The 27,836-nt window shown below is 43.4% G+C and overlaps 1 protein-coding gene and 1 long non-coding RNA gene across 3 annotated transcripts in view; one reads left to right on the top strand and one right to left on the bottom strand.

The window, feature by feature from the left end:
* Positions 1 to 257: 257 nt before the first annotated feature.
* Positions 258 to 17,050, bottom strand: LOC131383032 (uncharacterized). Its single transcript, XR_009212728.1, has 3 exons — positions 16,802 to 17,050; positions 15,071 to 15,218; positions 258 to 312 (listed from the first exon to the last, which is right to left on the bottom strand). It is a non-coding gene; the product is annotated as an uncharacterized LOC131383032 (long non-coding RNA).
* The window catches only part of DNMBP (dynamin binding protein), a 129,702-nt gene continuing 106,244 nt past the window's right edge, over positions 4,379 to 27,836 (top strand). Inside the window, exons 1-2 of one of the 2 annotated variants that reach the window (XM_058436107.1) lie at positions 4,396 to 4,517; positions 11,330 to 11,411. The gene's annotated coding sequence lies outside the window, so the exon portion shown is untranslated. Of the gene's footprint in view, positions 4,518 to 11,329; positions 11,412 to 27,836 lie in introns of both variants that reach the window. The other variant, XM_032180471.2, reaches the window with a different exon arrangement.

A 27,836-nucleotide genomic window follows, 5' to 3' on the forward strand; every position in this document is an offset into this window, starting at 1 on the left:
ATCACAGCTTACTGCAGATCGTGGGACTACAGGCTTGAGCCACCACATCCAGCTTGATTCTTTCTCATTATTCAAGTTTCAGGTAAATGTTACATCCCCAGAGGGGATTTCCCCAACTATCTCTATATTCAGAGAAGGTTCCCATCCCTCACTTTGGCCTTTATCAGCCTAGATTCCTTATCTAAACCACATGACATAGAAGCTGTGTGGAGTGAATTGTCTTCTTAGTTCTTTCAAGGACTGAGTATAACTTGTACCGTTCTGGTTGCTGTTGGGGTCAGGTGAACTTCCTCTTCGCCCTCTGAAGTTTTGCTGAAAAATCAAGTCACAAAAGGCAGATTAATTGGAGAAAAGGCATACGCATCTGTTTGACAATAGTTTTATGTGACATGGAAGACCAACCCCCCAATGGGGTGCAGAAGCTTATGTACCATCTTGAGGCTACAGAAAAAATAGTGGCTTGGATGCTGGCAAAACAGGTTATGGGAGGGCGAAGAAGAGGAATTCTATTGAGGGCAATAAATGATTTCTAGGGAGAATTCAATGAACTTGAGGAACTTCCAATGGTCTGGGACAAAGTCTGTTGGGCCTGCAGACCAGACAATGGTTTGTGACAAAAGTCTGTCCAGGTTTATTGACAGACTTTGGTCTTCCTTCTCGCAATGTGGGTTCAGTTAATTAAAACTCGGGAAAGAGACCAGAGATAATTGTTTTTCTTTGGTAGGTCAGGACTTTGGACAGATAAGGAAACTTCAGAGAATACTATGCTTTGGGAGAGATAGTGAAGAGGGGCAGGTGGGGGGAGATTGAGAGAGACCTTGAGGCTGCTTTTTCAGCTCAACATGTACAAAGCACCCTATTTTAGCGTATTGGTTTCTAAGCCCCAACATTGCATAGGAGAGAAGTTAACTCATTACATACAACAAATGCCTAGGGCACTAGGCTTTAATTCTCTACGATCTAATCTATCGCATCAGTTGGTTTGTTTCCTTCATAACACTCAACTACACTCCATGATTGTCTGGATTATCATTTGTTTATTTCTTTATTGTCTGTTACCCTACTCTAGAATGTGAGCTCCATGAAGGCAAGGATCTTGTCTGTGTTGGTCAGCCTGAATGCCAAACACCTAGCACAATGCCTGTTACATCACGAATGTACAGTAAGAATTCATTGATAAATGAAAACTATAAAACCACCTTTGCAAAATGACAACTGAGGAACTTATGAAGTGAAAGAAAGCAGACCTAACTGACCCCATCTTGCTTCTAACCTTTAAGTTGTCCTTGTTCATTCCTGGACATAGGCTGAACTAACTTTGGGAAAGAATTCAGTTCATGACTCTGAAACAAATTGATAATAGCCCTTTCCCAGAAAGACCCGCTTCTTGCCTGGGGACCAGTCTGCCTTTGCAGGACTAACAAATGAGCTACAAGATTAGAAATTACAGTTTAAGGCCGGGAGCGGTGACTCACACCTGTAATCCCAGCACTTTGGGAGACTGAGGTGGATGGATCACTTGAGGCCAGGAGTTTGAGATCAGCCTGGCCAACAATGTGAAACCTCATCTCTACTAAAAATACAAAAATTAGCTGGACGTGGTGGTGCATGCTTGTAATTTCAGCCACTAGGGAGGCTGAGGCATGAGAATCGCTTCAACTCAGGAGGTGGAGGTTGCAGTGAGCCAAGATTGCACCACTGCACTCCAGCCTGGGCAGTAGACTGAGACTCTGTCTCAAAAACAAAAAAAAAAAAAAAGAAATTACAGTTTAGGGGTCATGCAGCCTCTGACTCCAAGAGCCTGAACCTCCCAAATTGCTCCCGGGATAACATCACTATTGCAAAACCTAAGATCAGTGTTTGAGATATTTTGCAGGCCCTGCACTTGATGGATCTGCTGACACCACCCAGACCGGTAATCTGGCTCCACCAGTTCTGCATTGCACCCAGGAGCAGAAAACAGCAAGAAAACCTCATTTTGACCCCCTATGTTTCCATCTCCAACCTGACCAATCAGCACTCCCCACTTCTCAAGACCCTACCAGCCAAATTATCTTTAAAAACTCCACAAGGTCAGGAGATGGAGACAATCCTGGCTAACACGGTGATAGTCCGTCTGTACTACAAAAATACAAAAAAAATTAGCCAGGTGTGGTGGCGGGCGCCTGTAGTACCAGCTACTCGGGAGGCTGAGGCAGGAGAATGGCGGGAACCCGGGAGGCGGAGCTTGCAGTGAGTCAAGATCACGCCGCTGCACTCAAGCCTGGGAGACGGAGCAAGACTCCGTCTCAAAAAACAAAAAACAAAAAACTCTGATCCCCAGGCTGGGCATGGTCGTTCATGCCTGTAATCCCAGTACTTTGGGAGGCCGAGGAGGGTGGATCACCTGAGGTCAGGAATTCAAGCCCAGCCTGACCAACGTGGTGAAAAAAATAAATAAATAAAGTGAAATGCTTGATTTTTCATCTGAATTTCATATGGCATACTTGACTCCAAACAACATTAGAAAGCTACATCCACAGAAAACAAAATTGTAGGTAACTGAATAATAAGTTATCGTTATTTTGGCTAATAACATTATCCAAAAATAAAGACAATAGATTTGCAATGTTAATTACTTTCTTGAGGAAAGAAAAGTCACTTGTTTTAAAATATTTATTTATTTATTTATTTGAGATGGAGTCTCGCTCTGTCACCACGCTGGAGTGCAGTGGCGCAATCTCAACTCACTGCAACCTCTACCTCCCGGGTTCAAGTGATTCTCCTGCCTCAGCCTCCTGAGTAGCTGGGACTACAGGCACCCGCCACCATGCCCAGCTAATTTTTTATTTTTAGTAGAGACGGGGTTTCACCATGTTGACCAGGATGGTCTCGTTCTCTTGACCTCGTGATCTGCCGAAAAGTCAGTTTTACAGGCAAATGAAGCATTTGCTAAGAATTTTAATGACTCTCAGAACGTTGATATTTTACTACAAAATGTTCTCTTTACAGTGTTAACATGCTTCAAAAAGCAAAGGAAAAAATAGTATGGTGGTTTCTCAAAAAATTAAACATAGAATTACCACATGATCCAGCAATTCTTCTGGATATATACCCAGAAGAATTGAAAGTAGGGACTCAGATATTTGTACCCCCATGTTCATTGCAGCATTATTCACCACAGCCAAAAGGTACAAACAACCCAAATGTCCACGGAAAGATGGGATAAACCAAAGATGTTATATACGTACAATTGAGTATTATTCAGCCTTCAAAAGGAAGGATATTCTAATGCATGCTACAACATGGGTGAACTTTGAAGACATTATGCTAGGTGAAATAAGCCACTCACAAAAGGACAATATTGTATAATCCCACTTATATGAGGTATCCAGAGTAATCATAGAGACAGAAAGTAGAATGATGGTTACCAGGGGCTGGAGAATGAGGAGTTAGTGTTTAATGGGTACAGTTTCAGTTTGGGAAGATGAAAAAGTTCTGGAGCTGGATGGTGGTGATGGTTGCAGAACAATGTCAATGTACTTAATGCCACTGAACTGTATACTTAACAAGGATTAAAATGGTAAATTTCATGTGATGTATATTTAACAAGTTTTTAAAAAGCAAAGGAAAGGAGAAACATATACAGTATGGGATGAGATTTGTGAAATATTTATTTTTGTTGTGCATGCACAGTGATAGACTCGCCGCCTTCTTCAGAATCACCTAGGTAGATTCCAGAAACTTGAGGCGCAGCAATTCCAGCAACATAGCCAAGCTGTGTAACTTCGTGATCTTTAACAAACAACGCGAATACTGCGGGGATTCAGAAACTGAGTTGGAGGAGTTCTCTCAGCCCTGCCCAGTTCTTGCTTTCTGTCATTTCTTGCTCTCAAATTCTCAAAGATGTCCTGAGAGACTTTCCTCAGAAAAAAATGGGACGGATAGAGGCGAACCCCAGCGAGTATTGTGTGGTATAATAAGGGAAACTGCCTCGGGGTAGCAAAGAGGACAGCATCACACGCAGACAGGAATCGAGTTGGACTTCTCTGAATGGAATTTTGACTTTTTTCTAGGTTGGAGGGTGGTGTCGGGAGTGGGGGAACAGCAAGAGGGGAGGAACTTGTCCGCAGCCAGGGCTGCACGTAGGACTGCGTGAGGCCGAGGCCGGTCGAGCCGTGTCGGCGTGCTGCGGCGGGCGGGGGGGGGAGCCCCCGTGCCTCAGTTTCCCCGGTGGCCGTTCTGGGAGCGTCGCCCCTCTGGCGTCGCGAGGCGAGCAGGGCCGGGCCGGCCGCCAGGGGGCGCGAGCGCGGGGCGGGCGCCGGTGAGGTGGGCGCGCGGGCAGCTGAGCTTGGCGCCCCCGGGGCCGCGCGGACCGCGCCTGCAGAGGCGGAAGCCTGAGCGGGAGGCGGGGCGGCGCGCTGACTCACACGGGATCGACCCGCCCGCCGCTTCCAGGGGCGGAGGTGACAGCGGGCCGGGGACGGGCGGCTGCAACTGCCTGCCGCGCCGAGGGACCGCCGGGCGGCGGAAAGCAGGTCAGAGGCCGGGCCAGGCCGGAGCCGGGCGGGGGCCGGGCGGGGAGCGGGGGTCGCGGTCCGGGGCCGCGGGCGGAGGGGACCCGCACCCCGAGAGACGCGCCGCGCCTCGCGGCTAGGCCTGTATCGGCGCCTTCCCCGCGGCGGCGCTGCGCTCGGTGGGCCAGGAGCCCGCGAGGGACAGTGGGGCGCCGCGGGCCCCCTTGCACTCCTGTAGTCCCCAGGAGTTGGAGGGGTGGTCAGAGCGATGCGAACGTGGGCTTTTCAAGCGGTGTCAAGCCCAGGGCTCTTTCTCTGCACCGCGCTGCCACTCCAGCAATGAGGCGGAATTTTGAGAGCTGGAAAAAGAATTCAGCATTAGTCCACCCCCCTTATTTTACAGATGCTCGGAGCCTTACGGCATAGGAGGCCGTGATTCTGTGTCAGGGAGACAAGGACAGATGGCTTCCGAAGCAAGGTTTAGACCTGTTCAGCTGGAGATGCAGCTTTGGTGATGGTGGAGTTTTGCAGAAACCCGTGGACACCCGCGTTCCTGCTGCAGGCACAGATGTCCACCGGGCATCAGTGTCTCAAAGGGTGGTGATGCTGTCACTTTAGTAAAGGAATATTGAGGTTACCAAACAGGCCGGGGCCTGATGCAAATGAGGAGTATAGACTTAAATTTTAAGTGCAATAACAACTTTAAATGCAGTCTCATTATTACTGCCTATCTCATTTGTACTGTAATGAAGGGTGAATATTTTTGGCACTCACTTATTCTGGAATATGGGTAACTTGCCTTTAGGTCTGTTTTATAGTAATTCTTTTACACAAATATGAAGATCTTGTATTAAAACACTTTCATAACTAATGATGCTGTAGTATGTGGCAGGCGAGTGTTAACGCTAATATTTAGGGTTTGAGCATAGTCTAGCTCTGCTTGTTTACATAGCTGAGTTAAAGGGATGAGCAGGACTGATTATTCTGTAGTAGTTTTTGCAAGACTGAAGTACCTGACAGCATTCGGGGATCATTTCTCAGTTGGTGTTGCGTTTATTTCACAGCATGAATACCGTCACGGTGATCAGCAAGTTAGTTTATCCTTTACCCATTTTTCTCTAAAATATTGAATTAAAGGATCTCTAAGGTCCTCTTCTGTCTCCAGAGTTCTCCAATTTTACATGTTAACTTGAAACACGTCACTCATTGTGACAACAAAAATGTTTTAAGAAGAAAAGTTTTTTAGAATTCTGCATAATGGGGCATAGCGAATCTCCAAATTCATTATTATTCTCAGCTCTCTCAGTCACTTTATCAGGGTTGGGCTAAAATAAGTGAAAAGTGACTTTTCAAATTGCAGATACTTACGTGTTAAATTCACTTAAATTCAGAGGCTGCAATGGAGTGATTTCTGGAGGGTAGAGAGTAGCTCAAGTCTGGCTTGGGAACGGGATTCGTGTAGTGCCACTGATAACTTTTGCAATAAGCCAAGAACAGTCTGACTCAGAGAATGTGATAAGTTGACTTTTATACAGTGTTCATATTGTGTATTTTTTGGCTGAGATAATAATCTTCATAAACGATCTGTTTAAATATGCACCAGTTATTTATTTGTCTTGCAGCCCCAAGGCAGGGCATTTCCCTCTACGTTCCATCAATCTCTGCCTCTTTTCTGGCTCCTGGCTTCAGGTGATTTGCCTGCCTCAGCCTCCCAAAATGCTGGGATTACAGGCGTGAGCCACTGAGCCTGGCTTTTGGCTTGTTTTCTAGGTTTAGTATTCTGTCGTTTCTAGAGTCAACTAATGGATTACCTACAACATGGTATTATTACGAGATTATCTCCTGTGAAATTCTCGAATGTGCTTGATCATCTGCCAAAGCATCCTTAGAATTCATTCAGAATACTTCTGGAAAGTTTTGCAACACCAGTTCAATTAATATGAAATAGTTTCTTATTATACCCACTCTGGAAAACATCTGAATAAGCTAATTTTCAAGATTGGTTAACTTAGTCTTGTTGGTCAGGAGTTAATTATGAGATATTAGTTTCTTGCCTGGAAAGGCAGAAAGTTCTTAAGTAGCAGCAGTGAAATGAGCTCTTTAATGAAAGAGCCGTTAAACAAACCAAGGTGTTAACTTTTAGTTGTGTATTTTATCCTCCCTGCTATGAAAGGCAGCTGTGGGAGGTGAAATAGAGTAGCTAAAATGTATTATTTCATTTTTAGATTTCTAGATCTTTTCTTCTGACTGAAGGACGTGACCACCAAGAACTGAACAAGCACTTGAGGGCAGGCACATAGGGCATTGTGTGAGGAGTCTGAAGGCATGGCTTTTGGTCCTTGTTTATTCACTGAACACATTCTCACTGAGCACCTGTGTGTGCTGAGAGGGTGGGCACCTGTGTGTGCCGGGAGGGGGAACAGCTGTATGTGCTTGTGGGGGGCACCTGTGTGTGCCGGGGTCGGGGGGAGCACTTGTGTATGCTGTGCGTGCTGGGAGGGGGAACCAGTTTGAACAAAACAGACTAAGCCCTCGTGGAACAGACACATTCTAATCGGGTGGAGACAGACAAATATGTGAATGTATAGGTCAAAGGATCATAATGCTATGGAGAACTTTAGAGTCAGGAAAGGGTAAGAGTGTGTGTGTGTGTGTGTGTGTGTGTGTGTGTGTGTGTGTGTGTATGTGTGGTAGGGGATTTACTTTTTATACAGAGGGGTCAAATAAAGCCTCTACTGAGATAACTTTTTTTTTTTTGGAGACAGAGTCTTGCTCTGTCACCCAGGCTGGAGTGCAGTGGCGTGATCCCAGCTCACTGTAGCCTCAACCTCCTGGGCTCAAGCGATCCTCCCATCTCAGCCTCCCGAGTAAGCTGGGACTACAGGCTTGTATCACCACGCCGGGCCAATGTTTGTGTTTTCAGTAGACGCGGGGTTTCACTATGTTGCCCAGGCTGGTCTGGAACTCTTGGCCTCTAGCGAGCCACCCACCTTGGCCTCCCAAAGTGCTGGGATTACAGGCATGAGCCACCATACCTGGCCTAACTCATGATGGGAGACTGGAAGGAAATGAAGTGAGCAGGAGGCAGTGGGATGAGCATGTTCCAGACCCTGGTGCAGGAGCATGCTTGGCATGTCAGGGGCAGCAAGGTCATGGTGGCTGGTCAGTGTGGATGTGGGTTGGGGGGAGGTGGCAGCAGATGAGAGAGGGTGGGAGTGGGGAGGGCACATCAGTGTAGGTCATTGTAAGGATTTTGGCCTTTACACTGAGTGAGGGGGAAGCCATTGGAGAGCTTTGAACAGTGAAGTTGATGATGACTTACGTTTTAAAAGGGTAACTCTGGCTGCTGGGTTGAGAATAGACAGGAGGAGGACGAGGACTGAGTCAGGGAGACCGTTTCAAGCTAGAGCTGTGTGACTCACACCATAATTCTTCCTTGAGTCTTCGTTTCCTCATCTGTAAAATAACTGGGCCCTCTCTAAGCGCAAGAATTTTAAGTTTTCAAGTAGTGCAGGGTATTATTTCTACGGGGAGGCAAGAGGATTGTGTGGGAATAGGTTCTGAAAGTAAATTGCTTCAGATGACCTGAAAACTTGACACCAACCTGCCTGTAGCTGAATCATCCCAAATCAAGAGGTAATCAGGTCTTTTTCAGTCAGGTTGTCAGGTCATGAGAACAAAAACACTGTTTCGTAAATATTCTCTGCTCATCCCTTTTGTACTTTGCTGATCCCTGAATTTTCCCTTCCTGATTGAAAAAGGATGAAAAGCTGTTACTCATCAACGGAACTGGCAACCAGAGTAGCTTTTGTTGTTTGGAAAATAGGGAACTTTGGGGAAGGAAACAATTCTGTGTTTATCGTAGGTCATAAGAGTTTTTCTTTTATAACACGCAAAGAGTCTAAAAGATTGGTTTTGTTGTAGAATTCCCTTGTCCCATTCATCTCACGCCTCACAGGTGTTCATTCTTAATGCATTGCATGTGTTTCCTTTGTTTACGTAGGAGCTCGCAAAGTGGGAATGTTTTATGTGTATGTATCTTGATTTATAATGCTGTAATTCATTTTCCTTTATGTAGTGTTTTTTTGTTTTTTGTTTTTGGAGACTTTTGAGACGAGAGTCTCACTCTGTTGCCCAGGCTGGAGTACAGTGGCGAGATCTCGGCTCACTGCAGCCTCCGCCTCCCAGGTTCGAGCCATTTCCTGCCTCAGCCTCTTGAGTAGCTGGGATTACAGTCATGCGCCACCATGCCCAGCTAATTTTTTTGTATTTTAGTAGAGACGGGGTTTCACCATATTGGCCAGGCTGGTCTCGAACTCCTGACCTCAGGTGATCCACCTGCCTTGGCCTCCCAAAGTACTGGGATTACAGGTGTGAACCACGATGCCAGGACTCTGAGTAGTGTTTTTAAGATCCATCCATATTGTTATGTGTCTGATTCTCTGCTTTGGAATGCTGCGTTATACCCCATGCTGTATGCATCCATTGGTTTTGCTTTATCTGCTCTCTGTGGATACTCAAGTTGTTCCTACTCCCTAACACCATAAATATTGCTGCAGTGAACATCTTCCTACATGTCTACTTACAAAGCTATATAATATTTCTGTGGAATTGCTGGATTATAGGCTTGCAGAGACTGAATTTGATTAAATAGTGCCAGATGCCTTTCCACAGTGGCTGCCCCAGTCTCTGTGCCTCTGGAAGTATTAATATTTGAGGACTCCTATATCCTCATGTTCCACCAGCACTCACCTCTTTCCAGCTCTCCATGTTTTTCAATCTCATAAGCACAAAGTGATATCTTGTCGTTTAATTTATATTTCTTTGAGGTCTAGTGATTTTGAGTATCTCTTATACAGGTAGCTTCCTCTGTAAATTGCTTATTCATGTCTTTGGCATTTTCTGTTGGAGTTGATGTCTATTTTGTTGCTGTTGACTTGCAGAAATGATTTTATAATATAGGTATTTATTCCCTGTTATGTTTAGACTTTGCAGATGTCTTCTCATTTGGGCATTTTGTCATTTGGTGATCAAATCTTCTCATTTAGTTCTCATTTTGTCTTTGCCATCCTTTGATCAAGAAATATTTTTAATTTTGATGTAATCAAATAGATAAATTCTTTGACTTGTGGTTTATGTTTTTGGAGTTTTGTTTAAGGAACTCTTCCTGAACCCTAGGTCATGTCTGTGACTTTAATCTCTCTAGGGCCCACATTTTCATGTGTTAGATAGGAATCCAGCCGTATTTTTCTCCATTTAATGACCCAGTTTTTCTAACAACATGTCAACAAAATCCATGCTTTCCTCTGTGAAATTATGGTATCTCTTTCTCATTTATGGTTTCCATGGATACACTTGTCTGGCCCTAAGCCTTTATTTTGTTCCATTAGTCTGTCAATTCTTACTTCATTTTTTTATTGCTCTAATTTTATTACAGTGACTTTGTAGTATGTCCTAATGATTGGCACAGCAAGCCATTCATCTTAAAGTTTATTTAGCTCTTCCTGGACCAAAATTTTTTTTTTCATATAAAATTTGGGATAAGTTTACCAGGCTACCCAAACATTATATATACATACATACATGTATTTTTTTATATATATATTTTTTTCTTTTGAGACCTTGTGTCACTCTGTTACCCAGGCTGGAGTGCAGTGGCACCATCATGGCTCACTGCAGCCTCAACCTCCCAGGCTCAAGTGATCCTTCCATCCCAGCCTCCCAAGTAGCCGAGACCACAGGCATGTGCTACCATCCCTGGCTAATTTTTTTTTTTTTTTTTTGGTAACTTTTTTTAGAGATAGGGTCGCCCTTTTTTGTCCAGGCCAGTCTTGAACTCCCGGGCTCCAGCAATCCTCCTGCCTTGGCCTCCCAAAGTGCTTGGATTACAGGCACGAGCCACTGTGCCTGGCCAAAAAATTATATTTTTGAGGAATTTTTATTGGAGTTTATTGAGTTTATAAATTATTTGAGGAGGGTTAACATCTTTTTTTATTTTATTTATTTATTTTTTGTGTGTGCCATGTTGCTTTTTTTTTTTAATTTTTTATTTTTAAGACAGGGTCTCCCTCTGTTGCCCAGGCTGGAGTACAGTGGTACGATCATAGCTCACTGCAGCCACCACATCCAGCTACATATTTTTATAAGTTTTTTTTTGTTGTTGTTGTTGTTTTAATAGAGATGAGGTCTCACTCTGTTGCCCTGGCTGGTCTTTAACTCCTGGCCTCAAATGGTCTTCCCACCTCAAAGTGTGCTGGGATTACAAGTGTGAGCCACTGAAATAGTAACTCATTCCATCCAAGAGCATATAATGTGTCTTTCCATTTATTCAGCTCATTTTTGACATTTTTATAATTTTGGAAATAATTTAAAACTAACAGAAGAGTCCTAAGAGTATGTTTTCTTTGTATGCTTTTTCCCCTGACCCCTTTAATTGTAGACATCATGTCCCTTGAATCTCTAAATACAAGCTTCATCAGTTCTTTTTTTTTTTTGGGGGGGGGGGGCGGGGGACGGAGTCTTGCTCTGTCGCCCAGGCTGAAGTGCAGTGGCTCGATCTCTGCTCACTGCAACCTCTGCCTCCCGGGTTCAAGCAATTCTCCTGCCTCAGCCTCCTGAGTAGCTGGGGTTACCAGTGTGTGCCACCACACCTGGCTAATTTTTTTTGTATTTTTGGTAAAGATGGGGTTTTATCATGTTAGCCAGGATGGTCTTGATCTGACCTCATGATCCATGTGCCTTGGCCTCCCAGAGTGCTGGGATTACAGGCCTGAGCCACCATGCCCAGCCCTTTCCCGTTCTTATACTTCTTATTTATTTTTCTTCCCTTACAGCATTGGCCAGGACTTCTAGAACTGTGTCAAAACAGCTGCTACACTAATGGGCATCTTTGTCTTGTTCTCAGTCTTAAAAAGAGTGAGTCTAAAGATTTCCTATTTCATATAATATTTGTTTTAGGTTTTGTATGTAACCTTTATCAAATTTTAAGGTATTACCCTCAATCCTAGTTTACTGGGAGTTTTCATCATAAATAGGTATTAAGCCTTACCAAGTACTTTTCAGGATCTGTCCTTGAGGAAATAAGATGGCATCAGGAAGGCTGTGTACCAAAATCCTAACCCTATGCTGACTTTGTTTCAAGCAGAAGATATTTATTAACCCTACATATATAATTTATGGAAGGCATCCCAAGATTCCAGTACAAGTTTATTTCACCATGAGGTCGGCGTTTTCCTCCTGGCATTAAGAGTCAGAATTTAAATAGCTGATGTGAAAAATGAGAGAAAGAACCATACTCAGGATGATAACTTTTGTTGTCAGCATGATTGTAAATATAAGATATGTAAAATTATAGTTTCCTAACTCTGTGGATCAGTCTTTACTCCAGGCATAAATCTTACTAAATTATATCTCAAGAAATACTGAGGTGGCTCGTCAGTAGAGCCACAGATAGCTGTTTAGCAGCACTAACTGCTAGGGTGTTGGGCAGTGAATTCTCATGGCCAGCTCTTCTCTTTCTCCTTCTTTTTAGACTAGCCATTTTTTTTTCCTAATTGTAGAAATTATACCTCTTTATTATAGAACATTTGTAAAATATAGAAAAGCAAATCTATAATCCTGCCTTTTAGCACCAACCCTTGTTAAAATGTTGGTTATTTCTCTGTCTCTGTTTTTTATTGGGGTGGGGGAGCATGTTGAGGAGGAGAGGGCACTTAACATTGCACTATATAATTTTCTATCACCCCTCCTTTTTCAGGGCTAGATCATTAACTCATGTTCATTTTGCTTTGATTGGCCCTCTGGGGGAAAAATCAATAGAAAACTTATAATTAACTTGTAGCAGTGGGGTGATAACTTGCTCCTCTCTTGGAACAGTTTATGCCTGAGGGAGCCTCCGTGTACCAACAGCCCGGAGTCATTGTCAGAACTTGGAGCAATCCTAGCCCTAAGCCCAACAGACCCAAAACTAGCTTAAGGGTGTGGAGGGGAGAAGTACTTCTGAGGTCTCTTTGCTTCAGTTCAGTCCCCCCAGGTTGTCACCTTCCTTATCTAGACCACGTTGTTTTAATCTTTCAGAAAATAAACAGAATGGAGAAAATAGTCATTTATTTTCTTTTGACTCTGAAAACCTAGCACTGGCCGCGTGCGGTGGCTCACACCTGTAATCCCAGCACTTTAGGAGGCCAAGGCAGGCGGATCACTTGAGCTCAAGAGTTCAAGACCAGCCTGGACAACATGGCCAAACCCCGTCACTACCAAAAAATACAAAAACTAGCTGGGCATGGTGGCATGTGCCTGTAGTCCTAGCGACTCGGGATGGCAAGGTGAGAGAATTGCTTGAACCTGGGAGGTGGAGGTTGCAGTGAGTTGTGCTGGCAACACTGCATGTCAGCCTGGGCGACAGAGTGAGACCCTGTCTCAAAAAAAAAAAAAAAAAAAAAAGACAACAAAACCCCATCACAATTGTTTTGTTTCCCTAAACACTTCTTGCCAGTGTGGAAGTGACAGAATTCATAGGTGAACATCCCTATGGTGAGGAGATTCAATGTCTACCTGCCTTCCTTTCTCACTCTCTATCCTTTTTTTTTTTTTTTTTTTTTTTTTTAAATGAGACGGAGTCTTGCTCTGTCCTCCAGGCTGGAGTGCAGTAGTGCCATCTCGGCTCACTGCAACCTCCGCCTCCTGGGTTCAAGCAATTCTCCTGCCTCAGCCTCCCGAGTAGCTGGGATTACAGTCACACACCACCACAACTGGCTAATTTTTGTATTTTTAGTAGTGACGGAGTTTCCCCATGTTGGCCAGGCTGGTCTTGAACTCCTCCCTTGTGATCTGCCTGCCTTAGCCTTCCAAAGTGCTGGGATTACAGGCGTGAACCACTGTGCCCAGCCCTTTTTTTTTTTCCCAGTGTCCTTTGGTGTTGGAACTGAAATTCCTCATTCCTATACCCTACTGTGTTTTTTTTTCTTTTTTTTTTTTTTTTTTTGGCCATAACAGATGTCACTTTCTAAAACACGATCGTCTGCCTTCCCAATTCCTCAAGGAGAAAATTCTTCAAGGGCAGGAATCTTTGTTTTGTTCCCTGTTCATAACCCAAGCCCACCTCGAACAGCGCCTGGTACCTGATGTGCCCTCAACAGATGAATCTGTAAGATGAATCAACCTGTAAAGAAGCCACACTGTGATCCAGAGAAGGGTCATCTAAGGGAGGGGTGAGAGAAGAAAGCTCTCTTAGCTTCCTTTCAATGCATAGGTTCAGCAGGCTAGTAGAATCCCCATTTTTGTCTTTGACATTGCAAATGAAACCATCCACCCAGACACAGAGAAATTAGCTCTCTGCATCTGTTCTAGCCCCTCCTGCGGAGGCTGCATTTTCCCGAAAGTAGCATGTGAATGTTTGTGTTGCTGACAAACACATGGACTGGGAGAGAATAATCAGCACTGACATTCTAGCCGTGGGTCTGGGCCCAGCGTGCATTCTGCATTGTTTTCATGAGGTGATTCTCTTAGGATAAATGAGCCTGCCCCATCAGCAGAAAATGTTGCAATGGATGTGCCGAGTTATGCTTACCTCCCCAGCCTCACACCCCAGGTCCTCCTGCTTTCTAGTTGGTTCTTTCCTCCCCTCCCTTGCAATGTGGAAACTTTTCAGCTTTTCTGTCATTTCTGAACAATAAGTATTCTGAACAGTAAGTATTCTAATCTGGTTCAGAATTGTTATGATGAACAGTTATGCCTTGCATACCTGGTCACTGTTTTCTAAAGCAAGGCTTCAAATTATATTAATAGCACTATATAAAATGCTGAAAAAATAAAAAAGCTGCCACAAATACACCATAATGGTGTTCTTGAGGCCAGTGTCACACACCCAGTCTATCCTGTAGAGGCCATTGCTTGGCTCATATTCCTGAAATACCGCTTTTATTATTCTACTGCCTGACACTTACCAGTGCCTACCACCTCTCCCAGTAAATTTTAAACTCTGCTGCCTGCCTGGCCCTCAAGTCTGCCCCAAATCCACTTATATAAAGTAGTCCCTGCTTATCCACAGGGGATACGTTCCAAGACCTCCAGTAAATACCTGAAACTGTGGATAGCACCAACCCTATATATACTCTGCATTTTCCTATACATACATACCTGCGATCAAGTTTAATTTATAAATTAGGCGCAGTAAGAGATTAACAACACTAATAACAAAATAGAATACTTATAACAATATATTGTAATAAAAGCTATGTGAATATGGGCTCTCTTGCTATCAAAATGTCTTAGCAGTGTACTCACCTATTTTTGGACCGCAGTTGACCATAGGTAACTGAAACCGTGGAAAGTGAAACCGTGGATAAGGTGGGGACTACTGTGTGTAACAACAATAATGTAAAAACAGCAGCTCATATTTTAGCTACCATACTACATGCATTGTCATTTAATTGTAAAATGATTTTATGAGGAAGGTACTGTTAGAATCTTCATTTTATAGATGGAGAAACTAAGGTACAGATTGTAAGAAACTTGCCCTAAAGTTATACCACTGTTAAGTGATAGAATTAGAATTCAAACTCGTGTCTGTTTACCTCCAAAGCCTGTGCTCTTAACCGTCTTGCCATAGTGGGCCCCAGGTAAATGAGTGCCTGAAGACAGTGAGTGACTTGTACAGTCCAGCAGTTACTGACGTGGTCCTCTTTCAGGGTGTGCGAGACTAACTCACCAGCACTCGGTTAGCTGTGGAGGGAAGGGAGGATTCTGTCTGGAGCTGGAACTGCTCAGGGAGCCCCTCTCTGGATTCTGCACTGACAGCTACAGACAGAAACCACGTGGCACCTCCGAAAGGAGAAAGCTCTGAAATCATCCAGGTAGCATTATTTGACTTTTCAATCCTTTTCATAATAAAGTATTTAAAATGTACAAAAATGAATAATACATCTGACGTCCATGTATCCAACACTCAATTTAAAATCTAAAAAGCTGACTTGGTTTCTGTATTCCACCTCCCTTTGCTGTTTTATAGACCTTTTGGTTCTAATGACTTAAAAAAAATAGGATTCCCTTTTATTTACGTATGACAACAATACCATTATTATCACTCCCCAAAACAGCAGTAATTCCTTAATATAATCAACAGTCTAGTCAATGTTCACAGTTTCCCACTTACCTCATTTTTCCTTAAACAATTGATTTGTTTGAATCAGGGTTCAAGAAAAGTACATATATTGTATTTAGTGTTTCTTTCTTTTTTTTTGAGACGGAGTCTCACTCTGTCACCCAAACTGGAGTGCAGTGGTGTGATCTTGGCTCACTGCAAGCTTCGCCTCCTGGGCGCTAGCGATTCTCCCGCCTCAGCCTCCTAAGTAGCTGGCATTACAGGCGTGTGCCACTATACCCGACTAATTTTTTTTGTAGTTTAGTAGAGACGGGGTTTCGCCATGTTGTCCAGGGTGGTTTCAAACTCCTGAGCTCAGGCAATCCGCTCACCTCGGCCTCCCAAAGTGTTGGGATTACAGGCGTGAGCCACTGCACCCAGCCGTTAATGTGTTTCTTAAGTGGCTTTTAATTTATGAATTTATGGTTTTCCTTTTTTTTTTTTTTTTTTTTTTTTTAATGAGATGGAGTCTTGCTCTGTCACCAGACTGGAGTGCAGTGGCGCGATCACGGCTCATTGCAACCTCCACCTCCTGGGTTCAAGCGATTCTCCCGCCTCAGCCTCCTGAGAAGCTGGGAATACAGGCGTGTGCCACCACGCCTGGCTGATTTTTTGTATTTTTAGTAGAGATGGGGTTTCACTGTGTTAGCCAGGATGGTCTCGATCTCCTGACCTCATGATCTGCCCACCTTTGCCTCCCAAAGTGCAGGGATTACAGACGTGAGCCACCGCGTTGGCTTTTACCAGCCTGGTTTTTTTTGAGATGGGGGGTCATTCTGTCGCCCAGGCTAGAGTGCAGTGGCGTGATCTCAGCTCACTGCAGCCATTGCCTCCTGGATTCAAGCAATTCTTGTGCCCCACCCTCCCAAGTAGCTTGAATTATGGGTGTGAGCCACCATGCCTGGAATAGAGATGGTTTTGCCATGTTGCCCAGGCTGGTCTCGAACTCCTGAGCTAAAGTGATCCACCTGCCTCAGCCTTCCAAAGTGCTGGGATTACAGGCGTAAGCCATCGCACCTGGCCTCCTTTTTTAAATTTAAATTTTTTGCTTGCAATTTATTTGTTGAAGAAACTGGTCGTTTATTCTCTAGAGTTTCCCACATTCTGGATTTTTTAAGGATGTCTAATGTAACTTTGCTGTTGTCTCTGTAGTGAGTTAACTTACCCTTTAATCTGTTGGTCACTGCAGGAGGTTCCAAGTTATTCAGGCCTCCATAAATAGAAGGGATTCACTGGCCCTTGTAGTTTGGTCTGGCCCCAAGGTCATTGCTGAGGAGTCTTTCAAAATGTTCCAGGTGTCAGGGAATGACATTATCAACAGCAGGCCATCTCTAGTTGAAAACATTCTGCCTCAGAAGGAATTTTACAACTGCTATGTGGAAAGGCATTTTTGTGTTTCCCTAGAGTTAGGGGAGAAAATCGTTAAGAGAATAAGTACCCTGGTTTTCTTCTTTTAGACAGTGCTTGTTGCTTTAAGGATTTCTGGGGCTCAGTGCCAGAAACTCCTTGGGATATTATTGTCTTACAGTCTAGATCTGCTTATCAGGAAACGTCTGAGAATCCCTAGAGGGTCAGGGAAGAGGAGAATGAGTTTACATTAAAACCAGACTTTGTTAGTGCCTGTTAGAGTCCCGTATTTTTGAGCAGCTATATGGGCTGTGGAACATAACACTCATCCATATGTTTTTCAAACCCATAGTTTTAATTACTTGTTCTTTTTGCTACCACTGTCTAGATGTTGTTCAATAATTATAATATCTGGACTGCTGTAGACACGAAGAAATCCGTTTCGTTGTATTTTTCTTTTAGTTTTGCTGCCTTGACCTGCTAGTCAGCTGTGATAGTTCTGTGGGGTAGTGAGCCAGTATTAAAGTGAAAGGAATGAAAATTGTTGAAGTATGCAGCTGTGTTTGGATTTATTTAGTGATTTGATGGGTATAAGAATAAAGTATCTCAATATTTTCATTTAAAGTCAAATGGTTAATAAGTCAAGACTAAAAATCTAAACTAGAAAAAGAAAGACATTCAATAAATTTATTATAACCCTACTTAATACTTGTATTAGTATTTTACTAGCTGGTTATTTTAAGTAAGAATTTTGCTTTGATTAAAGATGTTGAAAATAGTTATGAATATCTTTTGGGTTGAATTTTATTTTTTTAATTTAGTTGGAGTCTCGCTCTGTCACCCAGGCTGGATTGCAGTGGTGCGATTTCGGCTCACTGCAACCTCTGCCTCCTGGTTTCAAGTGATCCTCGTGTCTCAGCCTCCCAAGTAGCTGGGATTACAGGCGGGTGCCACCATACCTGGCCAATTTTTTATTTTTAGTAGAGACGGGCTTTCGCCATTTTGGCCAGGCTGGTCTCAAACTTCTGACCTCAGGTGATCCACCTGCCTCGGCCTCCCAAAGTTCTGGGATTACAGGCGTGAACCACCACCCCCAGCCTTTGGGTTGAATTTTACCAATATGTTCAAACTTTATTCTTGTATCCCATAGGTGGGATTCAAGCTTGGTGAATATTCTCTTCTTGTGATTCCAAATGTTTAAAAATTAAAATATAATTATTATTCACAGTGTTGATCAGAGGTGATTTGCTAGTTTACTGATTGTTTTCCCTGCAGTGATCAGCTAACAATAAAAATAGCACTTCATGTTCACAACTGTTCACAGGTAGCAATAATACATACAGGAGATAATGTATTTGAAAAGCAGTCTTGTAAATGTAATTGTACTGTAATAATGTGTCCACGTGGCCTTGCAGAGAACTGCCCATTGTAGATCAATGCCCACTGTGCCTGACGTGGTAGCACCTGGGTGACTCCACTGTCCCTTCTTGAAGACAGACGTGCTTATTATTTTGGCAACAGCCACTGGCCCCAAAAGGCAAAGATAATCAGACAGTGTTTATATAGTTGCTCTTCTAGATTAAGTTTGTCACATTCTTATAGAATAGTCTGTCTCTCTATGTATTCACTTTTATTTCTGTCCATCATAAGACACAGGTGCTCCAAGTCACATATCTGCAACTGCTCTGGCCCACCAGCACTTCAAAGCTCACCCCATGAAATGCCCCCAACAAGCCTGTTTGGTCATGACTTAAACAAGATTGGATGTCTTTTTCCTAGATTCCCCTGCTAGTATTTTGGTGAGGCTAGAGCTTAGTGTATATGGTAGGTAGAGGGTGTCAAGAAATGAGGTCAAACTCGTATGCAGGGACTAGCTCATGATAGGCTTTGTATGATCTGCAAACAAGTTTTAGACACTTCCTACAAGTGATGGATGGGGGAGCCTTACAGGAACTTCAGGCAGTGAAGATGTATACGATTTCGGTTTTTGCCAGGTGCCATGATCATGCCTGTAATCCCAGCACTTCAGGAGGCTAAGGTGGGTGGATGGCTTGAGCCCAGGAAGAGACCAACCTGGGCAACATGGGGAAATCCATCTCTACAAAAAATACGAAAATTAGCTGAGCGTGGTGGCGCACGTCTGTCGTCCCAGCTACTTGGGAGTCTGAGATGGGAGGATTGCTTGAGACTGGGAGGTCAAGGCTGCAGTGAGCTGTCATCGCATCACTGCACTCCAGCCTGGGCAACCGAGTGAGACTGTCCCCAAAAAAAAAAAAAAAATGTTTTCAGGCCAGGCACAGTGGCACATGCTCAGCTACTTGGGAGGCTGAAGCTGGAGGATCACTTGAGTAGGAGTTTGAGTCTAGCCTGGGCAACATAGCAAGACCCTGTCTCTTTAAACAAACAAACAAAACCATTTTTAAGAAGATAATCCTAGTTGGGTGTGGAAAATAGGACAAAGGCAGGTAAGATTGATAGGTAGCCATTTAGGACGCTATTGCAGGAGCCCCAAAGAAAAGATGATGAGAATCATAGTTTGATGTGTTTAAAGGATTTAACAGTAATGCCAATGTTTTTCCTAGAAGTACAGGATATGTTTTAGAAGAGTCAGTAAATTGATTTCATATCCCTCTTCTATTCCTGGAAGGCATTTGGCAAAGGCTTTCCTGGACCCATATGCAGGGATCTCATTTATAAACTTCTGCCAAATCCTTGTGGGTCTGCTGTGAAGACACAGCTCATTTTAGAGCTTAGAGTAGAGGGGCACGTCAATTGCGTTGTCCTGGTGACCAGTAACCACAGAGTCACATGACTCCCCCTTCCTCTCAAGAAGACAGCAGCAGTTTTGAGAAGTTGGCCCCACTTAGAGCCTGCTGCCTCATCCCTATTATTTATGTTCCCCTCCGCCTGGGTGATGATGGTCATCATCGTCATCACCTGCCATTGTCATCAGTGTTCTCATTGCTGACATTTACTGAGTACTGTATGTACCATTTGCCAGGAAATATATTAAATGTTTTACCTACATTATCAAATTTAATCCTTATACACCCTATGAAATAAATTACTGTTATTATCTTCCATTACACATGAGGAAACTAAAGTTCAGAGGGGTTTAAGTAACTTGCCCAAGGTCACATAGCTTGATAAATGGCAGAGCCAGAAATTGAAACTAAATTCTGTCTGACTGGAGTCTGGGCTCCTAACTGTTATGTAGTTATTACTTAATACAATTTAGTAGCAAATATGACTTCTCTTTTTAAATTTGCTCTTTTATGTAGCATCATCCACCCAGTGAAAGCTCACTTAATCAAACACTGTGTTTGTTACCTACCCTCCATGCCCATCCTATAACAGGCATAAAACCCAAGTTTAAAATATCTATTAAAACATGAAGTGTAGGAAAAACTTTGTAGGGGAGGGGAGGTGGATGTGGGTGGCAGAATAGGGAAGCTATTTAAATTTCTAGCTTTTTTCAAGGCAGAGTATTCATGCATGCCTTCTGTATTTTTTTTCTACCTTCACAGTTTTTTTAAAGACAGGGTCTTGCTCTGTTGCCCAGGCTGGAATGCAGTGGCATGATCACAGTTCACTGCAGCCTCAAATCTCCCAGGCTTAAGTGATCCCCTTCCACCTTAGCCTCCCAAGTAGCTAGGACTACAGGTGCACACCGTCATGCCCAGCTAATTTTTAATAAATTTTCGTAGAGGCAGTCTCCCTATGTTGCCCAGACTGGTCTTGAACTCCTGGCCTCAAGTGATCCAACCCCCTTGGCCTCCCAAAATGCTGGGATTACAGGCATGAGCCAACATGCCTGGCCTGCCTTCACTATTTTGTGTGAAGTATAGAGATTTCAGAAAGAGGAGAGACACTTACTTTTAAAAATCGAGATACAATTCACATACCACAAAATTCACCTTTTTGAAGTATATAATTGGTTTTTAGTATATCCGCAAAGTTGTACACCCATTCACTACTAATTCCAGAGCATTTTCATTACCCTCAAAAGAAACTTCATACCCAGTAGCAGTCAGTGCTCATTTTCCATTCCTGAGACATTCATTTTCAAACATATTAAATACCAAAATACATCCCAATGCTATGAAAAAGGTTTTGGGAGTGTCTATCCACAATTCCTCTCTCTTTAATGCAGATAATGATAATAGCTGACACTGGTGTAATGCTTACTATTTGTGAGGTACTATTTTTAGTGCTTTACATATATTAATTTCATTACAACCCCATGAGCAGGTTTTATTTTTATTTTTATGTTGAGTCTTTATTTTTATTTTTATGCTGAGTCAGGGTCTTGCTCTGTAGCCCAGATGAGAGGGTGCAATACCACTCACTGCAGCCTTGATCTCCTGGGCTCAAGTGATCCTCCCACCTCAGCCTCCTGACTAGCTGGGGCTACAGTTGCACACCACCATGCCCAGCTAATTTTTTGTATTTTTTGTAGAGACCAAATTTCACTGTGTTGCCCAGTCTGGTCTTAAAACTCCTAGACTCGACCGGACGTGGTGGCCTACACCTGTAATCCCAGCACTTTGGGAGGCCCAGGCGAGCAGATCACGAGGTCAGGAGATCAAGACCATCCTGGCTAACACGGTGAAACCCTGTCTCTACTAAAAACACAAAAAATTAGCCGGGCGTAGTGGCGGGCGCCTGTAGTGCCAGCTACTCGGGAGGCTGAGGCAGGGGAATGGTGTGAACCCAGGAGGCGGAGCTTGCAGTGAGCCGAGATCACGCCACTGCACTCCAGCCTGGGAGACAGAGCCAGACTCCATCTCAAAAAAAAAACAAAAAACAAAAAAAACTCCTAGACTCAAGCAATCTACCTGCCTCAGCCTCCCAGAGTGCTGGGATTACAGGCGTGAGCCACTTGAACCAACCAGTTTCTATTAAACTCATTTTACAGATAAGAAAGTTAAGACACAGAGAATTAACTTGCTCCAAAGAAGCAAGTAAGTAATTAATTGTTTTAATAAAAAGTAATTGCTGTAATAAGGGATGGAGCTGGCATATAGATCTAGGCAGTCTGGCTCTATGGTCTGTACTCTTAACTACTACATTTTGTTTTGTTTTGTTTTTGAGACAGGATCTTGGTCTGTCACCCAGGCTGGAGTGCAGTGGTGTGATCTCAGCTCACTGCAGCCTCAACATCCTGGACTCAAGCAGTCCTCCCACTTTAGCCTCCCAAGTAGCTGGGGCAATAGGCACATGCCACCTCACCCCCCCAATTTTTGGATTTTTTGTTTTAGAGATGGGGTCTCACTATGTTGCCCAGGCTGGTCTTGAACTCCTGAGCTCAAGCCATCTGCCCCTCTTAGCCTCCCAAAGTGGTGAGATTACAGGCATGTGCTACTGCTCCCAGCTTAACTTACATACGCTTTAAGCTGATCATATTTCTTTTTTTTTTTGAGGCGGAGTCTCGCTCTGTCATCCAGGCTGGAGTGCAGTGGCGCAATCTCGGCTCACTGCAAACTCCGCCTCCTGGGTTCATGCCATTCTCCTGCCTCAGCCTCCCGAGTAGCTGGGACTACAGGAGCCTGCCACCACGCCTGGCTAACTTTTTGTATTTTTAGTAGAGATGGGGTTTCGCCATGTTAGCCAGGATGGTCTTGATCTCCTGACCTTGTGATCCGCCCGCCTCGGCCTCCCAAAGTATATGGGGTCTTTTGTGATTGGCTTCTTAGCACAATGTTTTCAAGGTCTTCATGATGAAGCTGATCATATTTCTATTTTAAAATGATATGAAGACCTTGAAAACATTGTGCTAAGAAGCCAATCACAAAAGACCCCATATTACATGATTTCATTTATATGAAATGTCCCAAATAGGCAAATCTATATATAGAGAAAGTAGATTAGTGTTAGCCTAGGGCTGGAGAGGAGAGGGGATGTCGTGGAGAAATGGGAAGTGACTGCTAGTGAGTATAAAATTTCTCAGACCAGCCGCGGTGCCTCACGCCTGTAATCCCAGCACTTTGGGAGGCTGAGGCAGGCGGATCATGAGGTCAGGAGTTTGAGACCACCCTGGCCAACATAGTGAAACTCTGTCTCTACTAAGAATACAAAAATCAGCCGAGCATGGTGGCACGTGCCTGTAGTCCCAGCTACTCAGGAGGCTGAGGCAGGAGAATCGCTTGAACCCAGGAGGCAGAGGTTGCAGTGAGCCAAGATTGTGCCACTGCACGCTAGCTTGGGCAACAGAGTAAGACTTCATCTCAAAAAAAAAAAAAAAATTCTTTATGAGGTGATGAAGTTCTAAAACTGATAGCGATAATGGTCACACAACTCTGAATATGCTAAAAACTCATTGTACACTTTAAATGGGTGAATTGTATAGTATGTGAATTATGTCTCAATAAACCTGTTTTTAAAAAATGATATGAAGAGAAACAACCAGAATATGATGTTGCTTAGAATATCTTTGCCTTCACCTGGAAAAAGATATATATATTTATATGTATATATATGTATAAGTGTGTGTGTGTGTGTGTATATATATATATATACATATACACTTATACACACACTGTCTCTCTTTTCCTTTTTTTTTTTTTGTTCATTAATTTGGGGTGTTTAGTCATTTGCAACCAATCCTATTTTTTTTTTTTTTTGAGACAGGGTCTGGCTTTGTCACCCAGGCTGGAGTGCAGTGGTGTATCTCAGCTCACTGCAACCTCTGCCTCCTGGGCAGAAGCTATCCTCCCACCTCAGCCTCCCGAGTAGCTGGGACTACAGTTGCACGCCACCATGCCCAGCTAATTTTTGTATTTTCAGTAGAGATGAGTTTCACCATGTTGCCCAGACTGGTCTCAAACTCCTGAGCTCAAGCCATCTGCCCACCTTAGCCTCCCAAAGTGCTGGGATTACAGGCATGAGCCACCACGCCTAGCTGGCCAATCCTAATTTTAACCATTGTATCTGCCTACTAAAAAATCTTCAGGTGCTGCTAATTGCCCAAAAAACAAAACCCAACCTTCCTAACCTGGAAATAAGTCCTGTGAAACCTCATGTACCTCTGTGGGAAAGAATAGTGTGATCACTGGGAATGTGAATGTACATTTTGATGTATAAATTAAGATAGTTCAGTATGTTAAACTATTCACCATTTAAATATTTATGGAGGGCTTACTGTGTATCAGGCAGAACTCTAGGTGCCTGATTGACATCAGTGAATAAAATAGACAAAAAGAATCCCTGCCCTATAGGACATACAGGAAACAGGGATGGATCCAAAAGATAATAGTTAACTCAGATGATAAGAGTTATGTGTGGGTTTAATAGAAGAGGGGGCACATAGCAGTTTAATAGAAGAGGGGGTACATAGCAGTTTAATAGAAGAGGGGGTACATAGCAGTTTAGCTGATCTGAGCTAGACTAGGTTGAATCCTATAGTCTTCCATTTGGGTTCAAGTCTGTTTTTTCTTTTTTTTGAGACAGAGTTTCGCTCTTGTTGCCCAGGCTGGAGTGCAATGGCGCGATCTCGGCTCACTGCAACCTCCGCCTCCCAGGTTCAAGTGATTCTCCTGCCTCAGTGTCCCAAATAGCTGGGATCACAGGTGCCCACCACCACACCCGGCTAATTTTTGTATTTTTAGTAGAGATGGGGCTTCGCCTTGTTGGCCAGGCTTGTCTTGAATTCCTGACCTCAGGTGATCCACCTGTCTCAGCCTCCCAAAGTGTTGGGATTACAGGCATGAGCCACTGCGCCTGGCCTCAAGTCTATTTTTTTCTTGTCTTCATTCTGGGGCCCAGGCTAAAGAGCCAGGGGCTTTCGGGGCATGCTCTTCTAATGGCAGATTACAGGAGCACTAGAGGACAGGCCAAACCATAAAATAATGGCTGAAAGCCTATGCTTATGCCATCTCCACTCCACTCCAAGTCCTACCAAAATGTGACAGGGAAACATACTCTGCCTGTAGTGGGAGGCACTGCACAATTACACTGTAAAGGGTGTGGATATGTAATTCTGTATTTGTATACTGTTAATAATATACATAATGATATACATTATTATACACATATAATTACACATCTTGTAAGGATATATAATTCCTACAAGAGAGTGAAGATTATTGAATAGCAGTTCTGTCTACTGGAGTATAATAATAAGAAAAAGTAGCTGAAAAAGTTTGAATATAGAGGTGAATGGACATGGGTATAGAAAGGGCTAAAAGTTGGCTGGGTGCAGTGGCTCACGCCTATAATCTCAGCACGTTTGGGAGGCTGAGGCAGACAAATCACTTGAGATCAGGAGTTTGAGACCAGCCTGGCCAACATGGTAAAACCCCATCTCTACTAAAAATATAAAAATTAGCCAGGTGTGGTGGCTTATGCCTGTAGTCCCAGCTCCTCGGGAGGCTGAGGCAGGAGAGTCACTTGAACCCAGGAGGCAGAGGTTGCAGTGAGCCGAGATCGAACCACTGCACTCCGGCCTGAGTGACAGAGCAAGACTCCGTCTCGAAAAAAAAAAAATTTGTCAGGCATATCAGGATATTGCTAGAGGAGTGGGGACAAATTGTGAATTATGGTGGTTAAATGATGCACTGATCTTTGTCTTGTTTCAGTGTTGCTAGTATGAATTCTAATTCATAACACTATGGTATAAAGACATTAGATATTTACTTATCTAAATCTCATTTACCTATTCTAAGCTCCCCTCTACCTGGCTATTGGAAAACTTAATTTTAGGCATCATTGGAGCCCTTCTTCCTTTCCTGTACCCAGTGGGCCAGGCATGAACAGAGCAAGACTAACCCTTATATGCAAATCTGACAAGGACATTTAAAGAAAAGGGAGTTATAGACTAATAACCCTTGAGAGCACAGGTGTAAAAATCTGTATCAAAAAACTACTAAATTGAAAATTGAAGTCTCTAAAGAGGATAATACATCATAAGCAAGTAGAATTTATCCCAGGAATGCAAGGTTGATTTAACATTTAAACTTATGACATCAGAATAAAGGGGGAAAATGTTCATCTCATTGGATGCAGGAAAAGCATTTGATAAAATTCAACAACTAGTCGTGATTTTTTTTTTAAGCAAAACGAAACACTGCAGAACTGGAGTGAAGTTGTGAACTATTTCCCCTGCCCACCTCTGAGCAGGAATCCCAATGATCAGACATGCTAGCTGCCTAGATGGCCCCGCAAAAGTCTGTGGAGTCTCTAGGACGTAGTTAATTAATCGACCTGTGATCATGTGCATTTGCTAATTGTCAGGAAGTTAGTAGTCCAGTTTATATCAACTACCACATGCTACTGTTAGTTTCTGTATCAATTTTGTAATATGATTAAAATATCCTTTTTGTTCTCTCTCATAGCAGTCTGTAATATAAATCTCCCACCTGTTTCTTTCTCCTTTCATCTTTTTTTTTTTTTGACATGGGGTCTTACTCTGTTGCCAAGGTAGGAGTGCAGTGGCATGATCTCAGCTCACTGCAACCTCCACCTCCCCTGGGTTCAAGTGATCCTCCTGCCTCAGCCTCCCAAGTAGCTGGGACTACAGGTGTGCACCATCCTGCCCAGCTAATTTTTATATGTTTAGTAGAGACAGGGTTTCGCCATGTTGGCCATGTTGGTCTCAAACTCCTGGCCTCAGGTGATCCACCTGCCTTGGACTCCCAAAGTGCTAGGATTACAAGCGTGAACCACTGCACCCAGCCCCTCCCTTATCCCAGCTACTCTTATCTTATCCCAGCTACTCTTCGTAATGTTTTATCCCCAGATTCATGGGTTTTCATGTGGATATATTATTTTCTTTTTCTTATTTATTTATTGTGGAGATGAGATCTCACTCTGTTGCCCAGGCTGGTTTCTAGCTCCTAGCCTCAAGTGATCCTCTAGCCTCGGCCTCCCGGAATGCTGGGATTATAGGTGTGAGCCACGTGCCCAGCCTTAGAGATTTCTTTTACATGAAGTGAACCTTCCCACTGTTGAATTTTGGGATGAGTTCTAACATACCTTAAGAGTCATAGACTGCTTTTACTTTGTTGTATTATAATTTCAGCCTTACTTTGTTGCTCATACTCTGGGCCTTGATATACTGTATGGCTATCCTAACCCCTGAGTATTGTTTCAAGCTGACTTGTGTTTGTTTTCCTTTTTCTTCATTAAATATTATCCTGCATATTATCCTGCCTTGCAGGTTTTTTTTTTTTTTTTTTTTTTGAGATGGACTCTCGCTCTGTCTCCCAGGCTGGAGTACAGTGGCACGATGTTGGCTCACGCCTTGCAGTTTTATATCTGGGGCTTTGTACTTTTTCTTTTCTCTTTTTCAAAATTCAGCTTAAAATAATTGGAATCATTTTGGCACATTTCCCACCAAATAAATTCTCCCTTGCTTTTGTGAAGGGCAGCTGTCCTTTACCAGAACATATCATGGAAATATTGTTAGTCTCTGAACTAAATTTTTTTTCAGAGATGGGGTCTCACTATGTTGCCCAGGCTGGACATGAACTCCTGGCCTCAAGCAATCCTCCCATCTTGGCCTCCCAAAGAACTGGAATTATAGGCACACGCCACCGCGCCTGGCTAAGAACTAACATTTTAAATCAGAACTTTAATAAATTAATGTGGGTCAAGATTTTCCATGAAATAGCATTAACTTTACTCATGAACATTCCCATTTGCTTTCTTGAATGGATAAGAAACATGTATATCCTCTGTGTCTTAGAGAGGGAAAAAAGACTTGAACATCTAGGACATTGAGAGGCCAGGCACCGTGGCTCACATCTGTAATTCCAGCACTTCGAGCGGCCAAGGCAGGCGGATTGCTTGAGCTCAGGAGTTTGAGACCAGCCTGGCCAACATGATGAAACCCGTCTCTACAAAAAATATAAAAA

This window comes from Hylobates moloch, unplaced genomic scaffold, assembly GCF_009828535.3.
Source record: "Hylobates moloch isolate HMO894 unplaced genomic scaffold, HMol_V3 SCAFFOLD_3, whole genome shotgun sequence".
Classification (NCBI taxonomy): domain Eukaryota; kingdom Metazoa; phylum Chordata; class Mammalia; order Primates; family Hylobatidae; genus Hylobates; species Hylobates moloch.